Here is a 26,869-nt window from a genome sequence, read left to right as displayed (position 1 = left end):
TGGGTGGCTGTTAGTTAAGCGTCTGACTTCAGCTCAGGTCATGATCTCAGGGTCCTGGGATCCGAGCCCTGGCATTCAGCTCCTCGCTCAGCAGGGAGCCTGCTTGTTCCTCTGCCCCTCCCCCTGCTTGTGCTCTCTCTTCCTCTCTCTCAAATAGATAAATATTTAAAAAAAAAAAAAGCTTCGTATCAGAGTGAATTGTGTATTGCTCACCATCTTCTCCAAAGACCCTACGTATATATTAGTCATGGTTCTGTTCTCCTTACTGTTGCTCTAGCATTGTTTCAGCCTGCTAATCTTCACTTCTGATAAAACTTCAGATGGCATTTTGAGATCAGGATAGAGATTCAGGAGACATCCAGGTAGATAATTTGAGTTTAGGCTACCCACAAACTTGAGTTTTATTCTGTTCCACCTAATAATCTGTGCCATCACCCCTGGGTTCTGTCTAGCCCATTATTTTAAAAGATTTTATTTATTTATTTATTTATTTATTTATTTATTTATTTATTTATTTATTTAAGAGAGAGAGAGAGAGAGAGAGAGAGAGCATGAGCGAGGGGAAGGCCAGAGGGAGAGAGAGAATAGCAAGCAGTCTCTGTGCTGAGCGCGGAGCCCGATGAACCTGAGATCATGTTCTGAGCCAAAATCAAGAGTTGGATGCTTAACCAACTGAGCCACCCAGGTGCCCCTAGCCCATTCTTGAAATAAAGATCTTTACTGGTCCATAAAAGACATTTGATGAATTTGAGCAAATCTTTTATTCAGTTGCACAGTATCTATTTTGGCAAAATTAGAAACATAGCAATGCTCATAAAAGCATGAATTTAGCCCCTAATGAGATATTTTAGTAACAATCTGCAATACCAAGTGGAAACAGAGAGTTTTTCTAGTTTTTTTTTTTCTTTTTTTTTCAGTATTCTCTGTGAAAATCTTTAGAGCCGTTTCTACCAAAAAAGGTGGGGCAGAGGTGTATACCTGTTATGATAGATAGGCTTTCTTTACTGAAAGACTTATCAGGAACTTCAATGTTACTATATCTGCTTATATGCCAAGATACTATCTAGAATTTCCAGAAGATATTTGGTCATGAAACTAATTTTGGTGGAAGAATGGTGACCATCTGTTCCAGTGATCCCTGCTGCATAACATACCATCTAACACACCTCATTACTTACAAAACAATAATATATGAGTATTGTTATCCCTCGCGTTTCTGGGATTTGCCTGGGTTAGGCAGTTCTTGCTCGGAATCTCTCATACAATTGCAGTGTATTGTGGCTGGGGCTTGAAACACCTGAAGGTTCATTTTCTCACGTCTGGAGGTTAGCGCTGGCTGTTGCCTGGGACCCAAGTCTGGCATCAGCTTGAATCACACACACCAGGTCTCCCCACAGAGCCTGAACTTTTCCTCAGAGCACTCCCTCTGAGACCTGGAAGGAAGTTTATAACCTCACCTGGGTCTGAAAAGTAAGAAAATAACACATACTTAGGTGATTTAACACCTCTGTGATCCCACATCATACAAAGGGTGAGTGAATGTAAAGTGCTACTTCCCTGTATGCTGGATTGGAGTTTCCCATGAGCTGAGCAAACCTGAGAATCCTTCTTGTACTTTCACCCCATACCCAGGGTGACCATACATCTTAGCTCACCTGGGACAAGCCCCCATTTACTCCTCTTGTCTTGGCCTAACTATTACCACTTTTCACTCTCAATATGGCTTGATTTGGATGGTAAATCATATAGTAACTCATCTATCCCCAAACTCTCAATCGTATACTTGCAAGACTTTCTATTCACCTATAGTTTTTGGTATGTTCATCACCCCCTTCTCAATTTCTATTATCATGCTTGGACTTCTGAAATGTTCCAGTGTATAAATTTGGCTCCCCTAAGCTTGAGCTTTCTCTCCTATAGAATACTTTGCATCTCTCATTTAGACTGATCTTTCTAAAACATGACTTCTGTCTTTTTTTTTTTTTGTAGTCTTCACAAATTTCCCCTCCCCTTAGCCACCCCAGCTCTTCACAGCAATTTTATTGGTGTTACCACCCTTAGACTCAATCTGTCTCATACCAGCATTTGTGTTAATCCTAAATAGTATAGGATGTAAGGTGTAAACTATAGTCTCTATTCTTCCCCAGTAGACTTTATTAGTAGGAATTGTTACCCCTTCTAGACTCAAGAATAAATGGTCCAGTCATACCTGTTAGATTTCTGATATTTTCTGAGTCCTTCTTGCTGTCTAGATCTTTGTATTTCCAGAAAAGAGTTCTAGAGGCAAGTTATGTGACTGATATAACTCCTTTTCCAACTCAACCAAGTGTTGGCCTAGTCCACTGTCCAGTGTTTTTGATTTGGGATTTTGTCAACTTTTTGGTAGGGAGAGATGTCCTGATACCTATCACAGCACCTTAGATATGTACAATTTTTATTTGTCAAAAAACTAATAAAATCAAAATAAGCAAAAAAAAAAAACTTTATACATTGTTACCCATACTTATCCTTCTACCTCCTCTACTTAGATACCATCAAAATACAGATGATCCCTGACTTACAATGGATTGACTCATGATTTTTTTGACTTATAATGGTGTGAAAGCGCTACACACTCCATAGAAACTGTACTTTGAATTTTGAATTTAGATCTTTTTCTGGGCTACTGATATGCAATATAATATTTTCTCATGATGCTGGGCAGTGGCAGCAAGCCACAGGCCCTGGTCAGCCACCCAGATCACAAGGGCAAACAACTGATATACTTACAACAATTCTGTACCCATACAACTCTTCTGTAGTTCACTTTCAGGACAGTATTCAATAAATTCTATGAGATATTCAATACTTTGTTATAAAATAGGCTTTGTGTTAGATGATTTTGCTTAACTGTGGACTCATGTAAGTGTTCTTAGAACATTTAAGGTACACTAGGCTAAGCTATGATGTTGGGTAGGTTAGATGTATTAAATGCATTTTTTTCAACGTGGGCTATTATCAATTTACAATGGGTTTATTGGGACATAATCCCATTGTAAATCAAGGAAAATCTGTACTGTAAAATTTTCATGGCTTAGTTTTCTGGTGAGTCCCAAAGCAATACCTTGTATCTAGCACTCACCAGCAATGGAATTGTTGGATAATGTGGTAGTTCTATTTTTAATTTTTTTTAAAGATTTTATTTATTTATTTGAGAGAGGATGAGAGGAGAGAGAGAGCACATGAGAGGGGGGAGGGTCAGAGGGAGAAGCAGACTCCCCGCTGAGCAGGGAGCCCGATGCGGGACTCGATCCCGGGACTCCAGGATCATGACCTGAGCCGAAGGCAGTCGCTTAACCAACTGAGCCACCCAGGCACCCAATTTTTAATTTTTTTTAAGATGCTCCATACTGTTTTCCATAGTGGCTATACCAACTTACAATCTCAACAACAGTGGACAAGGGTTCCCTTCTCTCCACATCTATGCCAGCACTTGTTATCTCTTGTCTTTTTTATTATGGTCATTTCAACAGGTGTGAGGGAATATCTCATGTTGGTTTTAATTTGCATTTCCCTGATGACTAATGATGTTGAGCATCTTTTCGTGTACCCATTGGCCTTTCATATATATCTTCTTTCAAGAAATGTCTATTCGAGGGTGCCTGGGTGGCTCAGATGGTTAAGCGTCTGCCTTCAGCTCAGGTCATGATCTCAGGGTCCTGGGATCGAGTCCCACATTGGGTTCCTTGCTTAGCGGGGTGCCTGCTTCTCCCTCTGCCTGCTGCTCCCCCCACTCTCCCTCTCTCTCTTTCTGGCAAATAAATAAATAAAATCTTTTAAAAAAAGTCTATTCAAGTCCTTTTCCCATTCTTTAATTAGCTTACTGATTTTTTACTATTGAGTTATATGAGTATTTTCATGTTTTGGATATTAACCTTTTATTATATGTATGGTTTGCAAATATTTTTTCCCATTCTGTAGGTTATCTTTTCACTTTGTTGATGGTTTCTTCTGCTGTGCAGAAACTTTTTAGTTTGATGTAGTCTCACTTTTTTATTGTTGTTGCTATTGCTTTGTTTTAGATGTCATCTTAAAAAAATTATCCAAAATTTATATCAAGAAGTTTAATTTTTATATTTTCTTCTAGGACCTGCATGGATTCAGGTCTTCCACTTAAATCTTCAATCTTCTTCAAGTTAGTTTTTGTGAATGGTGTAAGATATAGGTCCTCCTGCTTTATTCCTTTACATGCAAATATCTAATTATTACAGCACCATTTATTGAATAGACTGTCTTTTCTCCATTGAGTATACTTGGCTCCCTTGTAAAATATTAGTTGTATATATATATTTAGGTTTATTGCTGAGCTCTCCATTCTGTTCCATGGTCTCTTTGTTTTTATGCCAGTACTATACTGTTTTGATGATTATAGCTTTGCAGTATAGCTTGAAATCAGGAAGTGTGATTCTTTCTGCTTTGTTCTTATTTCTCAGGATTTCCTTGGCTATTTAGGGTCTTTTGTGGTTCTGTATAAATTTTAGAAATGTTTTCTCTATTTCTATGAAAAATACCATTAGAATCTTGATAGAGATTGCATTGAATTTATAGGAGGCTTATGATTGGGAATTTAAAACCAGATTTCTAAACAAATGAAGATCAAACAAACACAAATCTTAAGGGAAATTAGAGAATTCTTAGAACTTAATGATACTAGAAATATTACCTAGCTCCCATGGACAAAACTCTATGTTCTCAGAAGGTTAAATTGATAAACACAGGAAGGGAACTATATTCCATCTGGAATCATTAAAGCTGGTGTGCAAAGATCCAAGGATTGTTGAAGACATCCTCTCATTACCAAAGCAGGAAGTAGGTGGCCCTCCTCAAACCCTAGCTCAACTAAACAGAAGAGAATAGATGGATGATTGCCTTATCAGGCATACATCTCAGTGGGGCATCCAGAGTTTGGGGGTACTTTTTCTTTTCTTTTAAAAGAGAGAAAAGGACAGTGAGAATGCTGAGTACATAAAATGGTAAGGGATGATAGAAACAGAGTATTATTAATAAAGGTAAAATATTACAGAAAGAAGAGGCTGGAAATACCAAAGATAAATACCAACATTACCATTTTTATTTTAGCATTTACCTCTTTTGAAAGTCTAGATCTGTGATTTTTAACTCTTATTTAGTTCACAAAACCCCTCAGAAAGTTTGGGGACATCTGTGAATTTTATCCCAGATAAATGCAAAAAAAAAAAAAAAGTTCTGCCTAGATTTTTATGCAGGGAAAACTGACTCCCTGAAGTCCATTTATAGATCCAGTTTCAAAATCAGTGTTCTAGAACGTACACTGATTCCTGATATTAAAGGTAAACTATAATAATGTTGACAAGGAGGTTGTTCCTACCTTGCTGTAATTGCCATCATCACCCCCTCGAACTAACCAGCCAGCACGGAGGGAGGCCTTGCCTCTAACGGGCCTCCTACATTTATTTTCTTTGTCAGGAAGACCCACTTCCTGACGAGGTGGGACAGCTGGTCCTGGAACATTTCATCCGTTTCCTAGAACACTATCATTCTATATTGCATCTATTTGGTCATTTTCAAAGCCTGAGAAGTTCAGTAGGGATGGTGAGGAAGCCAGGAAAATGAAATAGACTTTGACTGGAAGTTTTAGGTTCTGGCCTCAGAGCAACAGACTGTGGGGCTTTAGGTAATTCATTTAACCTCTCTATGTCTCAGTTTTCTCATGTGGAAAATAACTAAGCCAGTAAGATGATATTTAATTTTTCTTTCTGCAATTTAGATGCCTCTAAGAGAAGGTGAGACAAGACTTGGGTCTGGAGGGTCTGGCAGGATTAATAAAGAGGGGAGAAAGTCAATTCTACATTTTTGGTAAACCTGTATTAAGTCTCCAAAGTGTGTTAGGAGTTGGCTTTAAAATTTTCTATAAAAAAACAGACATATAAAGTTAACTTCATTTAAAGAATGTGGGTGTATTACTTTGGAGCAGGAATGCCTTCCATTTATAATACACTGTAGAACACCTATTGAAAATAAACAAGCCACCAAGATGTTTTCTTCATTCTATTATCTCTGTAGGATTGTATTTTTAGGTAAGCCACATCAAGCCATAGACATTTCTGTTTTGTAGGAATATTCCCAGTGTGTCACATTGGAGAATTTTGGGTTCCTGTTTTATCTCACTTTTCTGAATTTAACTCTTTATGTTTCCACAGAACAAAAGAAGCACACAGTTGTTGACTATTAAGGTGATGAAAATAAAAATTTGTTAAGTTGGTACTACTTCTTTGTAAATTTCATATATATATTTATATATTATTTATACATGTATAAATATAGTTATATATAAATTATACACATTTATATCATATTATATATTAATATATTCACATTTATGTCTTCACTTCAAATAGACCAACTTCCTGAATAGGTACAAAGATAAAGCAAAACATCTTTCCTGGCATTGAGGATCTTACAATCTGTCATAAAATTCAAACATTTTCTGATCTTTATTGCCTAATATTACTTTAAGTGTTATTCAATTTATTTAGCTGTTTATAATTTTAAAAATGTTTATACTAGCATGTCTTCATTTAATTTGACTTAAGTTCACAGAATAAATATTTGATAATGAATTATGAACTTTGCTTTGCCTATATAGGCTAAAAAAGGCAAGAAAATTCAAAGGAAAGATTTTTTTATATTTTTCTTTTCTTTTTCTCCCCCCACCACCACTTCTTTCCTGGTAAACATTCTATACATCATGTGTGAGTCTAAGATATCAAATATCGAACTATGAATTTTAAAACTCCAGAAGATTTAAAGTCTTCATATTCTAAGGTTTTTTATAATGTGGTTCTAATTTTATGCCCTGTTGGCATAAGCAGTAGCCTACACCAGCACATTCATTTTCAGCAAATGACTGTATTGAAAATAATTCCAATTGCCACAATGAGTGGAGACTATCCACTACTTGCTAAGTTTTCTGTGAGGGCATATGCTTTCACATGCTGGCAATAAAAACAGAACAAAACAAAAAAACTGGATTTTCTTGACATGCCCACATTGTTAGGCCTGGTGCTAGAGCCAGCACCAGTAAAACTAATGAAAAGGCAGTATGAAATCAACTGTAGAAGTCTGATAAAATTAGTGGCTTGATCCTAAAGCAATCCAGTTCCAAAATGAAAAGGAAAGTGCTGAATTTTATGAAAATTTTCAGAAAAATCACTCTGAAAATTTATGAGGAAATTTATAGAGTTGGAAGTTAGTTCCCCTAAGGTTTGTTACCATAATTCTTGGCTCAGACCTGCTTTAAAATGTCGACACTCTGCTCACTGGCTCTTCAGGCACCATCTCCAATCATGTTTCAAACAGTAAGTGATTCCATAGAGCTCTGTTGGTTCTGAATCAATGTTTCTCTTTATTAACTAATTATTATTATTACTAGTAATAATCATGTAGTAAAATTGCTCAAGTTTCGTAAGTGAGCTAATCTCATGATATTTCTGGAAGAATTCCCAGAATGAATAGTTAAGCTAAATATGTAGAGCTTGCCAATCACAAAGGAAACCAATGGAATATAAGAAACACATGGTGGTAATGTAGGGCCTAACTATGTGCACTTCGTGTATTAATTTCCCGTTTCTTGCTGAAGCTGCGTGGCTATGTCTGGGCCTAGGAGAAAATGTATAAGTAAGCCAAGATTGCTTTTTGCAATCTTTACTGTTATCAGCAGTTTTCCCATCAGCCATTCCATTTTTGGGGTGGCTTTTTCCATAATACCTCAAGAACTGAGTGTCTTTGTGAATTTAGTGAATATTTATTGATTGCCCATTATATAAGGGCATTGTTCTAGAGACTATAGATAAAACAAAGATGTGGCACTTGGTTGGTCAGTCGGTGGAATATGGGACTCTAGATCTCAGGGTTGTGAATTCAAGTCCCACGCTGGGTATAGAGATTACTTAAAAATAAAATCTTAAAAAAAAAAAAAAAACAGAGATTAATGGTACATAATCCCTACTGTCACTTAACATTACAATCTAAGATAGAAAATAAGACAAATTTGAAAAGATACTAAAGGCAGAATGCAATAATTATTGTAAAAGTGATTCATGCCATACTAGACATCAGATTTGCTTAGTTTCTGGACAACAGTTGTATGTCAGATTACCATAAATCCAAAAAAAAATGGGGGGCGGCGCCTGGGTGGCTCAGTCATTAAGGGTCTGCCTTCGGCTCACGTCATAATCCCAGGATCCTGGAATCGAGCCCACATCGGGCTCTCTGCTCAGCAGGAAGCCTGCTTCTCCCTCTCCCACACCCTCTGCTTGTGTTCCTTCTCTTGCTGTGTCTTTCTCTGTCAAATAAATAAATAAATGAAATCTTAAAAAAAAAGATTACCAAAATCCATTCCTTTCTTCTACCAATACAGTTCCATCAAATATATAATAACCCATTTCACACTAATATTTACTAAATATTCATATTATTCACGAAAATAAATGACAATAAAGAAAACATAAGGAGCGTATATTTAGGAGATTTTTTTTTACTGCATGGCTAGACTGCATAAATGCTTTTTAAGTATGAATCTAATTTCATTTAGACTAAATATGGTTGAGTAGGTAGTTGAGTGAAATCAAAGTGCTAACATTATATAGCTGGTAATACCATTAATAGAAATAAGAAGTACTGGAAAAAATGTGCCTGAGGGAAACATAATGAGTTCAGTTTTATATATGAGTTTGGTGATGGTGACCATCAAACAATTGAAAATTCAAGAATTGGACTCAAGGATAGGACTGGCATTGAACAAATTTGAGAGTTACATACATATTAGACTTTGTGAGAATGGACGATAATCTTAAGTGAGAAACTGTAAAAAGAGAAGATAGTTGGAGAATGTATTTAGTGTAAAAACTGAACTTGGAGGACTAGAAAGAAAAATGAGTTCAGTGAAAGAGCATGAGATACGAGACAAAACTGAGGACAGCCATTGTCACAGATACCAGAGAGGGTGCTAGTGCTACAAAGACAGGAATTATGAACTGTAGGAAATACAACTGAAAAGCCACAGAAAATTAAGTTTGAAAATAGGAGGTGAAGAGAAATAAGAGGTAAAATATTGAAAGAGGAGTGAGGAAATACTACTCACTTAAGAAATTCGGGGCCCAAGAAAGAGGCAGGTATCATAGTGATAGAAGGTAGAAGCAGGGGGAAGGAGAATTTATATCAGGATGGTGTGGCCTGAATATGTCTGAAGGCAACAAGTCAATGAATAGGGAGAGAGGGAAGAAGCTGAGCAGAGAGAGTATGATGACTTAGGAGCAGGAGATGAGATTCGGTCAAGTTAATCTGAGAGAGAGCTTTTTGGGCAGGAGCAAAGAAAGATGGGGGAAGATAAAAATCCAGGGAAATATTCAGATAAAATGTAGAAAAAAACTAAAGCACCCCCCTCCCCCAGTGGATGGACCCAACCATTCTTGTTAACAGAGAGAAGGCATCTATTCACAGGAGCTAAAACGGGGGGGAAGTGGAGATTTGAGGTAAGTGGATAGGTATGAAATAGCCATGTTAGATAATGCAACGGGGAGACTGCAAACGTTAAATTCACACACTGTGGAACAGCAATGAGGTACAGACTGGCATTGAACACGTCAATGGGTAATAGTCAAGTCTGGACCTATATTCTGCAGTTATCCACTTCTGTTTTAGAAGCATATTTTAAACACTGGGGGTATTACAGAAGTAAGACACACAATTCAGTATATTTATTTGTATTTTTAAAATATAACATAATCTCAGCTCAGTGGAAGAATACTGTATCATGCAGGTTTGTGTTGTTTTCATAACATGAAATGGTCTGGTTTTGTTAATTTTTTACAATTACGATCAGTGAGTGGTCTAGCTATTTAAGGCTAATTATGTAATTATGTAATTATTCACTTATGCCACAGTAGCCAGATACATCTCTGACAACAAATGCTTTTAAATTTTAATTTAAAAAGAAAAGAGCAGGTGCAGGCCATGAAAAAGTGGCCTTTTTACCAACAATAGTTCATTTTAAAATAAGCCAGATTTTTGCCAAGATCAGTGTTTCTTCAAGATGAAGATAGAAATAGATTTGTAAGTGTGCTCTTCTACCTCTACATAGGTGCTTAAATAATTTTGAGCAGTTATGCATTTATGTAGAGGAAATGAATCAACTGTGAATAAATGCATGTTTACCAAAGTGGTTGTTTCACAGTGCATTTAGTTCTGACATTTATAAAGTTGGTATTTCGTAGAATTTGGAATAGTTTGGAATTCTTTTCAGTTTAGACATCAGTCACATGTGGAGACAAAATGAAAATGTGCAATATTTTTTATGTAGGTGAACTAACACAATGTACCTAATTGCAGAATTAATTATCAGATTAATTTGTAATAGATAAATTGTATAACATTTTCATATCTTAAAATGTTTTTTAGATCAATCTTTAGGTGAAATAATATTTTCAAAATAAAATTCTACAGAAAAAAAATAATACTTCAGTGAGATTGGTATATTTATAATACATCCCACAATGATATTTGACAGTAAAAACAAAGAAAGTAAGCAATGTGAATTTTTCTAGGTTGAGCTCTCATAGGGTCGAGTGGCAAGTTTATAGTATAGTCTTCCATAAATTAGTATAATTTTGTCCTAATAAAAACCATAAGACAAGTAATATCACTTCCACTTTACCCACTGATGTTGCCAAGGTCACATAAGTATTAATTGGATGAGCCAGAATTTTGATGAGATTTTTGATAGGCACCCTGACAATTGCTGAGAAGGATTCAGATATGGACAGAGAGGAAGGAGGGATTACAAGCTCAGGTAGCAATAGCAGATCTGAGGAGTAGGAGACTGGGAGGTCCTCTCATGTTAATCAATCACTGGGAAAGAGGAAGTTATGTGGAAAGAACTGGACGTCAACCTCCACCAAGGCTTCTAATATATTGGTGCAAGCGGTGATTTGCCGGGACTCTGCTACGTAGTCAATGCTCCATTCATATTTAGTGCTGACTTACAACTAACCCCTCAGAGTATGTTAAATTAATAGGATCATCTAATAAAATTAAGTAATAAAGAGTTAATAAAAGAAATATTTTCATGTTTTGAGTAGGGACACCATGCCTCCTTCTTCATCGTGCTGAGTCCTGCAGCTCTATTCCTAGCAGAGAAGCTTATGGACATGTTCTCTAGGGGTCTTCAGCCACATTCAGCCTCACCATTTCAAACTATAGCAGTTTTCTCAGTGTGTAGGAAATTTTGATGCGGGCTGCATCCCACCCCACATTCCTACTTGTACTCTTCATGTGTTACCCCTTTCACATCCGAGAGAGTGTGTAAAAGAACACTGGACAGCCCCTTCCAAAGAATTTTCCAATTTATGTGTACATTACTATAGTTAAGAGCTTTGGTTAATGTTTAATCTTAGGAGCACAAACTGTGCAATTCTATTTTTATTAAAGACCAGTGATTATTACTATGATAGTTATTGCCAGTTGGAGATTTTGAGCAATAGTATTTAAAGGTCATATTAAAGGGGAGCCTGGGTGGCTCAGTTTGTTAAGTGTCAAACTCTTGATTTCAGCTCAGGTCATGATCTCAGGGTCATGGGATCAAGACCCACATAGGGTTCCAGGCTCAATGGGGAGTCTGCTTGAGGATTCTCTCCCTCTCCCTCAACACCTTCCCCCTGCCCTCTCTTCCCCCCCTCTAAAAAAAATCTTAAAAAAAAAAAAAAAGGCCATTTTAAAGACCATGCCTCTGTTGCTCCAAAGATCTGACTCAGTATGGTGTCTTACTATGCCTAGGTGCGTTTAACTTCTATGTTTCCCGAAAATGAAAAAAAATTGAAGATCAATTAAGTTTCACACTTTGAGTAGAATTACCATTAAAATATACTTCTGATTATGTTATCTATATATTTCAAATGGGAAGTTGAGACAGTCTCTAGGCTAGTGGTTCTCAACCCTGGCTGCACATTAGAATCAGCTGGAGAACTATTAAAAATGCCAATGCCCAGATGTCACCCTAACCCAGTTAAATCATATACTCTAGGGGTAAGGCCCAGACTTTGGTGTTTGTTAAAAGCACCCTAGATGATTCTACTGCTCAGCCAGTCTTGAGGAACCATTGATTTCAGCCATTTGGTTCATAAATATGCTTGGTTAAAAAAACAAAGTAGGGTAAGAGGAGGTTTCCTTTTGGATGGTTGTCTTATTTCTCTGCTTACACCTTTCCCTTTGTAAAAATTTCTTTTTCCTTCGATAAATTGTTCTTATTTTCCTATTGTGCCATTATGACTCTCTTCCTGAGTATTGTTAAAGAGTTTTATAATAGGAAGTGATTTAATTTTTATTTTATTTTATTTAAGATTTTATATATTTATTTATCTTAGAGAGCGAGCGAGAGAGCAGGGGGGAGGGGCAGAGGGACAGGCAGAGAAAGAATCTCAGGCAAACTCTGAGCTGAACTTGGAGCCCACTTGGGGCTTGATAACCACAACCCTGAGATCATGACCTGAGCTGAAACCAAGAGTCACACACTTAACCGACTGAGCCACCCAGGTCCCCCAGGAAGTGATCCAATTGTGATAAGTGTTCAAATAAAGAAAAAGCCTATCCTTTAAGCCCTGCTAGCGTTTCTTAAAACGCTCCCCTTGGAAACTGAAAACCAAAATGTAAGAACGTCGGGTTTAAAGTAGAAAAAGCTGTTAAACACTTGAACATAAGACCTGAAACCATAAAACTCCTAGAAGAAAACAGGCAATAAGCTCCTTTAACACAGGTCTTGGCAATGATTTTTGGGATTTGACACCAAAAGCAAAGGCAACAAAAACAAAGATAAACAAGTGGGACCGCATCAAACTAAAAAGCTTCTGCACCTAAAAGGAAACAAACAAAACAAAAAAGCCACCTACTGAATGGGAGAAAATATTTGTAAATCATATATCTGATAAAGATATATAAATCTATATAACTTAATAGCAAAAAAACAAAACAATCTTATTAAGAATGGGGAGAGGATTTGAATAGATTTTTTTCAAACAAGATATACAGAGGGCCAACAAGTGTGTGTGAAGGTGCTCAACATCACTATAGTCCCCAGAGAAATGCAAATCAAACCACAATGGCATATCATCTTACACCTGTTATAATAGCTGTTATCAAAAAGGTAAGAAATAGTAAGTGTAGGTGAGGATGTAGAGAAAAGGGAACCTCGTGGACCTTCCACTATGGAAAACTGTATGTAGTTTCCACAAAAAAATAAAAAATAGAACTACCATGTGATCCAGCAATTTCACTTTGGGGAATTTATCTGACAAATTAGAACACTGACTCCAAAAGATATCTGCACGTCTATGTTCATTGCATCATTATTTGTAATAGCTAAGACATGGAAGCAACCTGTGTCCATTGAAGGGTGAATAGATGAAGAAAATGTGATGCACATACACACACACACACACACACAGGAATATTATTCAGCCATATAAAACACGGAAACAAGCAGGAACTCCTGCTGTTTATGATAACATGGATGGATCATAAAGGCATTACGCTAAGTGAAGTAAGTCAGACAGAGAAAGACAAATACCATGTGATCTCATTTTTTGTGGAATCTAAAAAGAGAAAAAAATAGATACAGAGAACAGATTGCTGTTGCCAGAAGCAGGGGTTGAGGGGTGGGTGAAATGGACGAAAATGGTCAAAATGTACAAACTTTCAGTTATAAAGTCAGCAAGTCCTGGGGATGTAATGTAAAGCTTGGTGACTGTACTTAGTAATACTGTATTGTGTATTTGAAAATTAAGAGAGTAGATCTTAAAAGTTCTCATTACAAGGAAAAAAACTATAATTATATGTGGTGATGGATGTTAATTAAACTTACTATGATGATCATTTCACAATATATACATGTATTAAATTGCTATGCTGTACACCTGAAACTAATATAATGTTGTATTTCAATTAGATCTCAATAAATAAAAAGACCAAAGTGTCTTATAGGAAAAGTTTACCAATACTTTGAGGAGAAGGATTTAAAAAGATTCAAGTATTCTCTTCTCTAATACGGTCCAATCAACAGCCTTATATAAGTCTATAATATCAAGATCTAATAGTTCATCTTACTAGATAATAAGTATTTATTTAGCATCTATAATGTACATTCCATGTGGACTTAGTCACTTTTCTCTGAGGAGAAATCTCAGGTAATCATAAAGGGTACAGGTGAAGTTATTTCAGATTTATTTAGAGCCTTCACAGAGAATGAAGGGAAACAAAACTTAACTGATCCTTACACACCATGTTCCCATATTCAAACCTACTCTATTTCACCTTGATTTCTGTTTAAGATTCTGGTGTTTTCTTCATCAAAATCACGGAACAGAGCATGATCTCCAAAAAAAGCAGAATAAACAGGAAGTACGGGTAGTGGCCAGGTGCCCTCAATGCAGGTCCCACCCCCCATCTTTGAATTCACACCATAAATGAGTGGTTAGGTTAAAAATAATTGAGCTTCACATTGTTTTAATCAATATGCTTCAGTAAATTCACAGTGTACTTAAAAGACCTATTGACATCCTGTGCTTACCAAGACACATTCCCTGACCATGTAAGCCCACACTGATTTCTTCCTCTAATGAATACCTAAAGGACTTACTGCCTCCAATGCTCATTTGGCATTTAGAACAATTTGTTTCTTAAGATCAGTGATCTTTCCATGGGTGTGTCTTCCTATAGCTCCATCACACACTAGTTATAGTTATAGAACTTCTCTTTGCCTCCATTTCCTCACGGATGTAATAATGATACCTGATTCATCAGTTTATTGTAAAAATAAAATGAGTTACTCTCTGTCAGGCTCTTAGAACAGAGCCTGGCACACAGTGCCTCACATAAGCCATTGTTGTAGTAATACTAGTGGTAGCAAATTAGACTGAAGACTCTTTAAGAGCTTAGGTTGCCCCATAGTGCTTATCACAGTGTGGATAACTGGTGTGTCTTTGTTGATTTACACTGTACATGAATCCTTGGACCTACCTTCTGAGGAACTAAGAAGGATTAACACATTTGTGTCACTTCAAAAACTGATTTTTATTGTAAAAGAGCACATGTTTGAGAGGCTTAGCCTCAAGCGAACGGTTGTCTCTCATCAGAATCCATTTGTAATTAACATGTCTGATAACACTGAAAATTGTATATACCTGGACCTCCGGCTAGAATATTTGGGCCCAGGCAAAAGAGTAATGTGCAGACGACACAACAAATTACTGGTTAATACAGATAACTAAGGCTAGAAACAGTATGGAGTTTCCTCAAAAAATTAAAAATAGAACTACCCTATGATTCAGATATCCTTTAAATTGAACTGTGAGAAATAAGTAGTGTGCTTAAAGCCTACAAAGTCATAGGAACAGTAATAGAACTGAGCATAAGAAAGTTTGTTCTGTAATTCTGTGTGTGCGTGTGTGTTTTGAAGAGGTGGTGAAGAGGCATTAGCTAAGAAGTCAAGTTACTGGATCTTTATTCCAGGAATTACCATTGACTTGCTGGGTGATTTGGACAAGTCACTCCCATTCTCTAGTGTCATTTCTTCTTTGTAAAATGGGGATGGTAATATATTGTTTAGCTACCCCACAGGTAGTAAAGATTTAATAGCATGGTGGAAAGTTACAGTCTAGAAATTAATATATCCAGAAGTGGGTTTGCTGGACCACGTTCTACTCTTAATTTCTTGAAGAACTTCCTACTATTTTCCATAGTGGCTGTACCAATTTACATTTCCACCAATAGTGCACAAGCGCTCACCTTTCTCCATACCCTTGATAATTATTTCTCCTACATTTTGATGATAGCCATTGTGACAGGTGTGAGGTGATCTCTCATTGTGGTTTTGATTTGCATTTCCCTGATGAGTGATGTTGACCACTTTTTCATATACCCATTTGTCATTTTTATGTCTTCTCTTGAATAATAATGTCTATTCAGGTTGTTTGGCCATTAGTAATTAACTGGACCTTTAGCCCTTCTCCCCACCCCAGAGGTCAGGGAGTGGAACTGAAAGTTCCAACCCTCCAATCACATGGTTGATTATCCTGGCCACCAGACTCCCACCCTGAAGGGTTTTCCAAAGTCACTTCATTAACATAAACTTGGTTGGAAAGAGGCTTGTGGTGCATAGAAAAAGACGTTCTTTCACCTTTGTAGCTCCAAAGCAATTTCAGGCGCTGGAGACAAAAACAAATATTATAACCAAAGATGCTCCTTTTGCTCTTATCACTTAGTATATTACAGGGGTTTTAGGAGCTCCTGGCCAGAAGCTGAGGACAAAAATCAAGATATATTTATTATATCACAATATTACAGCAAGATAGAGAGATAATATAACTTTTTCTCAAATGAGTTTTAATAAAAATAGGAAAGATTTTTGTTTGTTGTTGGTAAACCATAAACTATTTATTACTAGCTATCCAGAGCCTGATCTCTGGATAACAGGCCTGGTTGTCTGAGTCAACTTGCTTTCCCCCAAAGGTTATAATTCAGTGAGTATTCATTGCTCCATTGTTTTTTTTAACTGCTAGCCAAGTCATTTCTGTTCTCTTCATTCACTTTTAGTTGCTACCATTCCTGATGATTTCAATGTAAAAGTATGTCTTTCCATTGATCCTCTCTACTAGAGCTTCTCTTAACAACCGCTCCACATCTCTCTCCCTTTTACTCCCTCCTATGTGTGTGTGCAAGCACACATACACTCATCTACCCCCCCACACACATACACACCCCCCAGACACATACATTCATGGCCCCTCTCCCCTCAAAACAGAAAAAAAAACTTCAGAAATTTGTAGCTAATGATAGTCATTAATAGAGATTTTTCTTTCTCTATCCCTAAAGTTAAAAACAAAACAAAACTGTCTTGAGCTTAAAATAAGATGGTCGTGAAACTGGCAAAAAAAAAAAAAAAAAAAAAAAATTCTCCTAACAAGGTAGAATAGATTTCTTGCTTTCTTCTATGAAAAGCTCATACCCCTTGGAAACCATTGTGATATTGTACTCATAAGCCATGTTAGTAAAAGACTTCACAAAATTTGCTGGCATAATTAGTAACAGGCATTAATAATCATTCTTCTTATTTACCTTAGTGATCATGTCACCATCTAGACCCCAAGACCTGGCCTTTATTGCCCACCTGCTTATACTCACTAACCTTTGTCTTACATTTTTCCCTAAGCCCTTCTTTCTGGCTCATTCCTCTTGACTCAGGCAAAGGAAACCTGAAACCACCCCCCAGGTGATGGCAGGACTGCCCTGACAAGACCTCCCACCAGCCCAATTACCTAGACCCTTTGAACTAAATCTGACTCACACCTGTGCAGATAGACCATTGAGTGAACTCTGGAATGACCTACAATTACCTTTACTCATTGTAATTCTAAAATCTCCACCCAAGAATGAGGTAAAGGCATGTTTCCTTAAGGTGCATGCCTGACCTTATGCCCGCCTGTACATAGGAGGACTATCCCTCCTAACCCTAAACAAAAGGAACCCTTCACCCTCTCTTGGGGAGTCATGGCTTTGGAAGCCCTTTCCCATGATCTCCTTACTTGCTGCAAATAAAAGTTTTCTTTATGGGATAACTCAACCTGGCACAGTTTCTAACTCACCAAGGAACAAACTCATGTTGATTCAGTTACAATCTCATGTATAAACTTCAATCCTGTACATTTTTTAATAAAAACATTAGTGTCAGAAAACTATTTGATTGACAGTGTCCATACCTAAAGAGCATACTTGGTCAGATGCCCCAGAAATTGTAACATTTAGGGTAGACCTCTTAGTATGCTTTTTGTCACCCAGAAGTAGCATTAAAATATTTTTCAGAGCCCATGTCTCATTTTATGGCCTATTACATAAGATAATGGGGGAGGGGAGATTAGCTACAAATTAAAAGACTGAGCTATTCAAAGAAAGGAATTGAGCTAAGGTATCAACAAATAGCCCTAAGGAAACATATTGTAAGATGGAAGAAAGTGGGAGCAGACATTTAAATTTTATCAGTTTATCTGAGAAAATATTACATCCTGAAATTAGACCAGCCCTTTCTGAGAGGGGAAAAAGGCTCAAATAAAGAAAATTCAGAGATAAAAAAATATAATCTCTGCTAAAATGCATAGGGAGCAGGAAACATTAGATTGGATATTAGAGGGAATTAAAAAGCAAGCTTGAGAAATTCTCCTGAATTCAGAATAAAAGTGTATGCCCAGGAAAGAAATAATAATAAAGAGGAACAAAGAACTTATCTATTTGATGCAATATGAATATAACAGGAAGTTAACATAAATGTAGCAAAAAACAAAGACATAGATATTCACTGCAGAAGTATTTATAATACTTACAAGTGGAAGCATAAATATTCATTATTAAAATATTTGTTAGGGTGCCTGGGTGACTCAGTCAGTTAAACATCCAACTCTTGATTTCAGCTCAGGTCATGATCTCAGGGTCATGAGATCTAGCCCGCTCCAGGCTCCACACTCAGCAGGGAGTCTGCTTGAGATTCTCTCCCTCTGCCTCTTTCCCTGCTCATGCTCTCTCTCTCAAATAAATAAATAGATCTTTAAAAAATATATTAGTTAAAATATAGAATAGTAAGATAATGAAATACTACAAAGATATTTAAATGGCATTACAGAAGACATGGAATAAATAACATGGTATAATACATTGTATTTTGAAATTAAAAAGAAAATTACAAAATAGTATTGTGTGATTCAAATTATATAAAAATATTTTATATATTCCAAGAAAAAACAGAAAAACAAAAAATATTAATAGTAGTTATAGATAGATTGAAATATGAGAAAATTTTTTTCTTTTCCTTTATCTTTTTTTTCTTTCAAATTATCTATTGTAAGTGTGTATTCCATTTTTAATCAAAATCATGTTTTCATTCTTTTTTCTTTTAAGGATAGAATTCAGAGAGTGAAGCAAATAATTGCCAAATTACTCTCTGAAGACTGAATGGGTAAGGCAAGTCCCCTTACTTCTGTCTGGTTCTCTCAGGGTGTTTAGGTGAGTACAAATAGCTGGAAAATACCACCTCAGTAATTGTCAGGGTATTAAGTTAGAAATGTATGTAATGGCCTCCTACTTGGAACTGACTCTGAAGGCAGAATGTGCTATGGTGAGTGGCTCTAATATAGTATGTTACTGAAAAATCCTGGAAATGTGTAGCTTTTCATTTTCCAACTGGTGATGGACTATTACAGAGCAGATGCCTATTTGCTATGGAAGAAGAGTACATAATTAGAGTGAAGTGTAAAGAAATGTAGAATAAATGACCACAATTACACTCTCTGTTCATTCCCTCAGCCCCTCAATTCCTGTCCCATTCATCTGGAAACTTCTAAGAGACTTAGCAACAGATTTATCCTATGATCATTTAAATCCATCATTTGACATGCCACTAGCTTGCAAACATATGTTCCCCTGAATTGTTGGCTTCTGGGCAAACAAACTTAACTGTGCTATAATTCTTCACAATTTTGGAAGTATTTATTGTGCTTCCAACAAGAAGCTCTAGGAAAAACACTGAATTTCTTCTTTCCAAAGTTTAGTACAAAGAACAGAGCCATTCAGTGAGGCTATTTTCAGTCAGAATTACATTTAACATCTTTAAAAATTGTGCTTTCACATTTAAAGTTAGGGATTATTGAATCAATTGAAAAGAGAAGCTCAGATGTTATCCAAAGATATTATGAAAATGAAACAAATGTTTGACTGGAATGAATATTAGTATGTTTTTCTTTATGTATTAAAAATTACTAGTATAAATAAGCAATTAAAAATTCAACTGTATATACACTATATCTACTTCTGTGGGGGTACTAATCCATTAAATACACATTCAAGTGTAGTGTGAGAAGCACTGGTTGCATGCTAAGGGAGAATACAGAGAGGAAACCCATATTTCTACATTTAGAGACTTTCACCAAAGCTGAGGTAACAAGTTATAAGCACAGACATAAAGATGTCTGACAATGAAGATAGTGTATATTTAGGCCCAAAAGAATGAAAGGGCCTTTAACATTATAGAAATTCTGGGAAACAACATTTTGGTCTTGGGGGTCAAGAAAGGCTTTCTGGTTCAGGTCCAATGTATACTGGGTGTTAGATAGTAAGTAGGACATAGATGTATGAAAAAAAAAAAAGTTTGGTTGCCCTTTCTGCAGAGTGGAAAATCATGAGCAAAGGTATTTTCCTTGGCAGTGAGGTCATTGTGTAGTCTGGGTGAAGCAGAGAGTTCAGAGAACAGATGGGATGAAAATGAGGCTTGAAAGATTAATTCCAGCCAGATCATGAAAGCTACTGAGAATACCAAACTAAATAATTATAATATTTGGTATGGATAATGAGCACTTAGGATGGTATTAGGGAGAACATGATATAATAAATTCAATAGGTTCCAGGTATTGACCACTATAATAAGTGCCTTACTCCATTTTGGCTGCTGTAACAGACTGGATGACTAATAAATAGAATTTTTTCTCCTAGTTCTGGAGGCTGGAAGTCTGAGATTGGGGCACCAGCATGGTTGGGTAAGGGCCCGATTCCAATTGCAGTCTTCTTTTTCTATCCTCACATGGCAGAAGGCGAAAGCAAGTTCTCTGAGGCCTCTTTCACAAAGGCACTAACTCCCAAGTATAAAATACTACTGGGAGGAAGTAGTTCAAAATGACATCATAGGACATTCCTGAACCCACCTCCTCCTGTGAACATACAAAAACCACAATTGCACATAAAACATTTCCCTCCGAAAAAGACCTGAGAGCTAGCTGAACTGATCCTCCACAAAAAAAGAACAAAGGCCACATTGAGACAGGTAGGAGAGGCAGAGACACAGTTTTAGCAAAACCCTACCCCCAGCACAGTGACCCACAGTCAAGAGGGATCTCACAAATACTGAGTTTCTCACTGAGATGTGAGGAGTTTGTGCCCAACATCAGGTACCCCCTACCCTTAGGACTAGCACAGTGAAGATGAGCCTCCAAAATATCTGGATTTGAAAATGTATGGGGCTTACATCCAGGAGATCCATAGGGCTATAGAAAATGTAGATTCCACTCTTAAATGCCTGTGTACAGACTCACTGGCCCTGGGACGCAGTGTAAAAGCAGCAGCTTGCAAAGCACCTAGAATGTGTATAAAGAAGACTCATACCCTAATCTTAAAACATCTGCAGGGGGGAAAGAAGACTGTTGGGACTTGCTGGGGAAGGAGGCTCTGGTGGGCACTGGTTTTGCATTCTCCTTCTACCTTGTTGGTGCCAGCACTGGTGGCTATATTTTTGCAATTTCTCTCTACCTTGGTAGGGATGATGAGAATGCCCTGCCACTGTGCCCATGGCCCCACTAAAGATAGCAAGGGTGCCCTACCCCTGAGTTCACCTATAGCCCCACTAAAGCTGGTAGGCACATGCATTCCACACAGAGATGTCCCTTGAGCACCTTGCTCTGGTGTCGAGGGGGGTTTGCATTTCTGAGCCTGATGGGTCTGAAACAACCAGACAGACAGTTCTTGGCAGGCTATCACCTCCAAGGCATTGCAGAGACAGCAGACTAAAACACACCACCATTACTCCTATGAAAAAGGCCTATTTATTTGCCCTGAAGCCCTACCCTGAGGAACAGGCTTCAGGTTTCCCACATATCTAGAGATTATAGAAATAGCCTCTGAGCCTCTCAGGGAACATAGGCTGGGGAACACCATCTTTGTATTCTCCCTTGTCCTTGCCATAGCTCACCGGTCTCTTCTAGAAAGGAGCTCATACACTCATTTGGAGACTTGAATTTTTTCCAGTAGTTGCCAAGGAGACACCTCTGGACACCGGGTCTGGAGGCGAGGAGGGTTTATGATTTCAGCCTCTCAGGACAATATATAGGCTTCCAATCAGCCTAAGAATGGGTGCTGCCTGACATCCTTCCTCTGGAACACTGACAGGTCTTCACACACCCTGAATAACTTATCAAAAATTAATCAGGTTTGAGAGACAACCAAAAGCAAGGGCAACATTAAATAAGAAGGTTCATCTCCAACACATGGCCGTTCCTCCAAAATTGGAAAGATAACTACTTCATCTAACACATAGAAACCACAGGGAGCCACACAAAATGAGGAAACAGAGAAATATGTTCCAAATGAAAGAACAAGATGAAACCCCAGAAAAAGACTTAATGAAATGAAGATAAGTCATTTAACTGATAAACAGTTCAAAGTCATGGCCATAAAGAGGCTCACTGAACTAGGGAGAAGAATGGATGAACACAGTGAGAACTTCAACAAAGAGATAAAAAATATAAGAAAGTATCAAACAGAAGTCACAGAACTGAAGAATATAATAACCGAACTGAAAAATACACTAGAGGGGTTCAGCAGTAGATAAATGAAGCAAAAGAAAGGAACAGTGATCTGGAAGATAGGGCAGCAGAACTCACCAAAACAGAGCAGCAAAAAGAAAAAGGAATTTAAAAAAAATGAAGATAGCTCAGTGGACCTATTAGAATAACATCGAGTGGAATAACACTCATGTTAGAGGGGTCCTAGAAAGAAAAGAGGGAGCGAAAGGGGCAGAAAATTTATTTGAAGAAATAGTGGCTGAAAACTTCCCTAAGCTGGGGAAGGAAAAAAAAAAAAAACATATTTAGGAAGCCCAGAAAGTTCCAAAGAAGATGAACCCAAGCAAATCCACACCAAGCACATTATCATTAAAATGTCAAAAGTTAAAGACAGAGAATATTAAAAGAAGCAAGAAAACAATAACTTGTTAAATATAAGGGAGCCCCCCCTAAGATTATTTTCAGACTTCTCAGCAGACACCGTGCAGGCCAGAAGGGAGCACGTCATATATTCAAAGTGCTACAAGGAAAACAAACAACCACAACAAACTCTTCAAGAACAGTCTACCCAGCAAGCTTATTCAGAACTGAAGCAGAGAGAAAGAGTTTTTCAGACAAGCAAAAGCTAAAGGAGTTTGTGACCACTAAACCAGCCTTAAAGAAATGTCAAAGGAACTTTGTTAAACTGAAAAGGGCCCTGATTAGTAACAAGAAAACATTTGAAAATAAAGGATAAAACAAACTCACTAGTAAGGGCAAATATAGAGTAAAGGATTATTAAGTTTATTAAGCTGGTATGAATGTTAAAAGACAAAAAGAAAAAATAACTATAACTACAATAATGAGTTAAGGGATTCCAAGAGAAAAAGACGTAAAATGTGACATCAAAAATATCCCATTTACAATTGTATCAAAAATAATAAAATGCCTAGGGGGGTGCCTGGGTGGCTCAGTCGATTAAGTGTCCGACTCTTCATTTTGGCTCAGGTCATGATCTCAGGCTCATGGGATGGAGACCCATGTCAGGCTTTGCACTGGCAGTGGAATCTGCTTAATATTGTCTCTCTCTTCATTTCCCCTCTGTCCCTCTCTCTACCCCTCTCTTCTCTCTCTCTCTCCCCCCCCCGCAAATAAATGGATGGATGGATGGATGAATGAATGAATGAATGAATGAATGAATGAATAAATAAATAAAATGTCTAGGAGTAAATTTAACAAAGGAGGTGAAAAATCTGTAGCTTAAAAACTCTGCAATATTGATGAAATAAATTGAAGAAGACACAAATAAATGGAAGGATATCCCATGCTCATTGATTAGAATAATTAATATTGTTAAAATATCTACATTATCCAAAGCAAACTATAAATTCAGTGAAATTCCTATCAAAATTCTAATGGCATTTTTCACAGAACTATAACAAAAAATCCTAAATTTTGCATGAAACCACAAAAGACTCCAAAGAACCAAAGCAATTTTAAGAAAGAACAAAGCTGAAGGCATTATGCACCCTGATTTCAAACTATATTACAAAGCTATAGTAATCAAAATGGTATGGTATTGCCATAATAACAGAGACATAGATTAATGGAACAAAATAGATTGCCCAGAAATAAACACCTGCATATATGGTTAATTAGTTTATGACAAAGGAGGCAAGAATATAGAATGGGGAAAAGATCATCTCTTCAATAAATGGTGTTAGGAAAACTGGACAGCCACATGCAAAAGAATAAAACTAGACCACTATCTCACACCATATGCAAAAATTAACACAAAATGGATTAAAGACTTGAACATAAGGCCTGAAACAAAAAAACTCCCTAGAGAAAACATAAGTGGTGAGCTCCTTGACCTCAGTCTTGGTGATGATTTTTTGGATCTGCAAAGGCAAGGGCAACAAAGCAAAGCAAATATAAACAGGTGGGATGACATCAAACAAAAAGGTTCTTCACAGTGATGGAAACCATCAATTGAAAAGGCAACCCACTGAGTGGGAGAAGATATTTGCAGGTCATATATCCAATAAGGGGTTAATGTCCAAAATACATAAAGAACCCATATAACTCAGTGACAAACCAACAAACCATGATTAAACATGGGCAAAGGCACATGAAAAGATCCTCAGCATCACTCATCATCAGGGAGATGCACATCAAAACCACAATGTGATATCATTCACACCTGTTAGATTGGTTTTGAAACAGACTAGAAATAACAAGTGTTGGGGAGGATGTGGAGAAAAGGAGACATTGTGCCCTGTTGGTGAGAATATAAATTTCTGTGCCACTATCAAAATCAGTTTGGGGTTCCTCCAAAAAAAAAAAAAAAATAGAACTACCATTTGATCCAACAATTCCACTCCTTGTTTATTCAAAGAAAATAAAAACAGTAATTTGAAAAGACATATGCACCCTTATTGTCATTGCCACATTATTTACAATAGTCAAGGTATGTTAACAACTTAAGTGTACACTGATGGATAAATGGATAAAGACAAATGGTATAAAATGGAATACTACTCAGACATAAAAAGGAATGAAATCTTGCCATTTGTGACAGCATGGATGCACTTCAGCGGTATTATACTAAATGAAATAAGCCTGATAAAGACAAGTACCATTATGATTTCACTTATATGTGAGATCTAAAAACCAACCAAACAAGTAAAACAAAACTTGTAGATACAGAGAACAGATTGGTGGTTGTGAATGGTGAGGGGTTTGGGAGGATGGGTGAAGTGGGTGAAAAGGTGTCAGAAAGTACAAACTTCCATAATGAAATAAATGTCATGGTACAACATAATGACTACAGTCAATTTTATTGTATTGCATACTTAAAAGTTGCTAAGAGAATATCAAAAGTTCTCATCACAAGAAAAAAGAAAAATTTTGTAACTTTGCGTGGTGACAGATGGTAACTATTGTGGCAATCATTTCACAATATACAAATATCACATAATTATGTTTTACACATGAAACTAATATAATGTTGTATGTCAGTTATACTTTGGCTGAAATTGAAATTCCGAAGAATACGATTGGAACCCCTGGAGTTTCATTGTAATCTCACGTAGTCTTAATTTTTTATACCAAACTCAAAAAGTATGCATCTGAGATGCTGTGGGAAGGCTCATCTTTCTGTTCATCGACTCATATAATTAGTATATGAGTGTCATCTCAGAATCAACTTAATGATTCATATTCCAAGTCTGCTTTCTATCATGTTAGCTTTTATTTTTATGTTTTCAAATAATGAGCCCGTGTTTATATATTTAAGTATATTTCCACACTACATTTAATGTATATAGCAGGGTCTCAAACTAAGAACACTAAATATATCGAAAGCAGAAAAGACTGTGGGAAGACTGGTACTTTTGAGTCATACATTCTGTAAGAACTGATTTTTTTAATACAATGGAAAATTTTTAAAATAAGAATGTGTGGTAAATAGAAAAACGAAGATGGTTAAATTTTTAGAAGAAATCATGAATGGAAGAAGACACACTACAAATGGATTGGGGGTACGATCATTTTTAAATTGTGAGTTCCCATTGTGTGTAATTATACCAATTTCCTGAAAATCATACCACAAATATCTAACAGCTTAAAAATCTCCAGGAGCAAGTGGTGAGATGATCTAAACCACTCAAGAGAGGCAATTCAGTACCCAAAACACACATGCCAATTGTTAGAGGCTTCCCAGGCTTGGACACTACTCCTTTCTTATGGAACAAATTTTATGGAAAAAATACATATGGTATTGTGACATGTTTAAAAGATTAATCTCTTTTCTTTTTGTTCCACTAGCATAAGCCAAGGGAAATACAGTAGGGTCCAATCCAAATTGATGAGATCTATATAATTAGGTCAGCACTTTATCTAATGCCAGGAACACAGGCAATAAGGACCTGGCCCCAAAGTGGAGGACAAGAGGGCACATGGATAGAGATTTGGTCAGGCTTAAACAGAACTCAGGGGCCAACAATATATCCTGCATCTCACAAACTCTGTAAGCCTATCCCCAGATATGGCAGGACCAAATGTAGTCACCCATGCAAACCAGCTTTTCACCAGAAATCCCCAGAGTCCAGTTTCTTAAATTCGACTGATCATCAGAATCATCTGGGATGTTTTTTGAAAACACAGATTCTTGGATCCCAATCTGGATGATTTTCTTTGAGTAAGTCTTTGGTGGGGCCATGGCATCTGTATTTTATAAACGTCTACAGGTGATGGGATGATCAGCCAGGTGTGAGAGCATACAGCCTTAAACTATTCCAACCCAGATTTGTTCTTTGGATTGAAATATTTTTGGTTTCCTCTATTCCAACACCTGTCAGACCTCCATAAGCACACATTTTCCAGGCAGACTTCATCCTCAACTCCACTTTTTAGACTTGGACCAATCCAGAATGTAATTACTACCTTCT

At 36.9% G+C, this 26,869-nt stretch overlaps 1 pseudogene; it reads right to left on the bottom strand.

Annotated features, from left to right (window-relative positions):
* LOC118022486 overlaps nt 1-26,640 on the bottom strand; it is a 38,714-nt pseudogene extending 12,074 nt beyond the window's left edge.
* Nucleotides 26,641-26,869: the final 229 nt, after the last annotated feature.

The sequence above is a fragment of the Mirounga leonina genome, unplaced genomic scaffold, assembly GCF_011800145.1.
Source record: "Mirounga leonina isolate KUSES-001 unplaced genomic scaffold, KU_Mleo_1.0 Mir_176, whole genome shotgun sequence".
Taxonomy (NCBI): domain Eukaryota; kingdom Metazoa; phylum Chordata; class Mammalia; order Carnivora; family Phocidae; genus Mirounga; species Mirounga leonina.
Note: the sequence above shows the minus strand (reverse complement) of the source record. Positions and strands in the feature narration are given on the sequence as shown.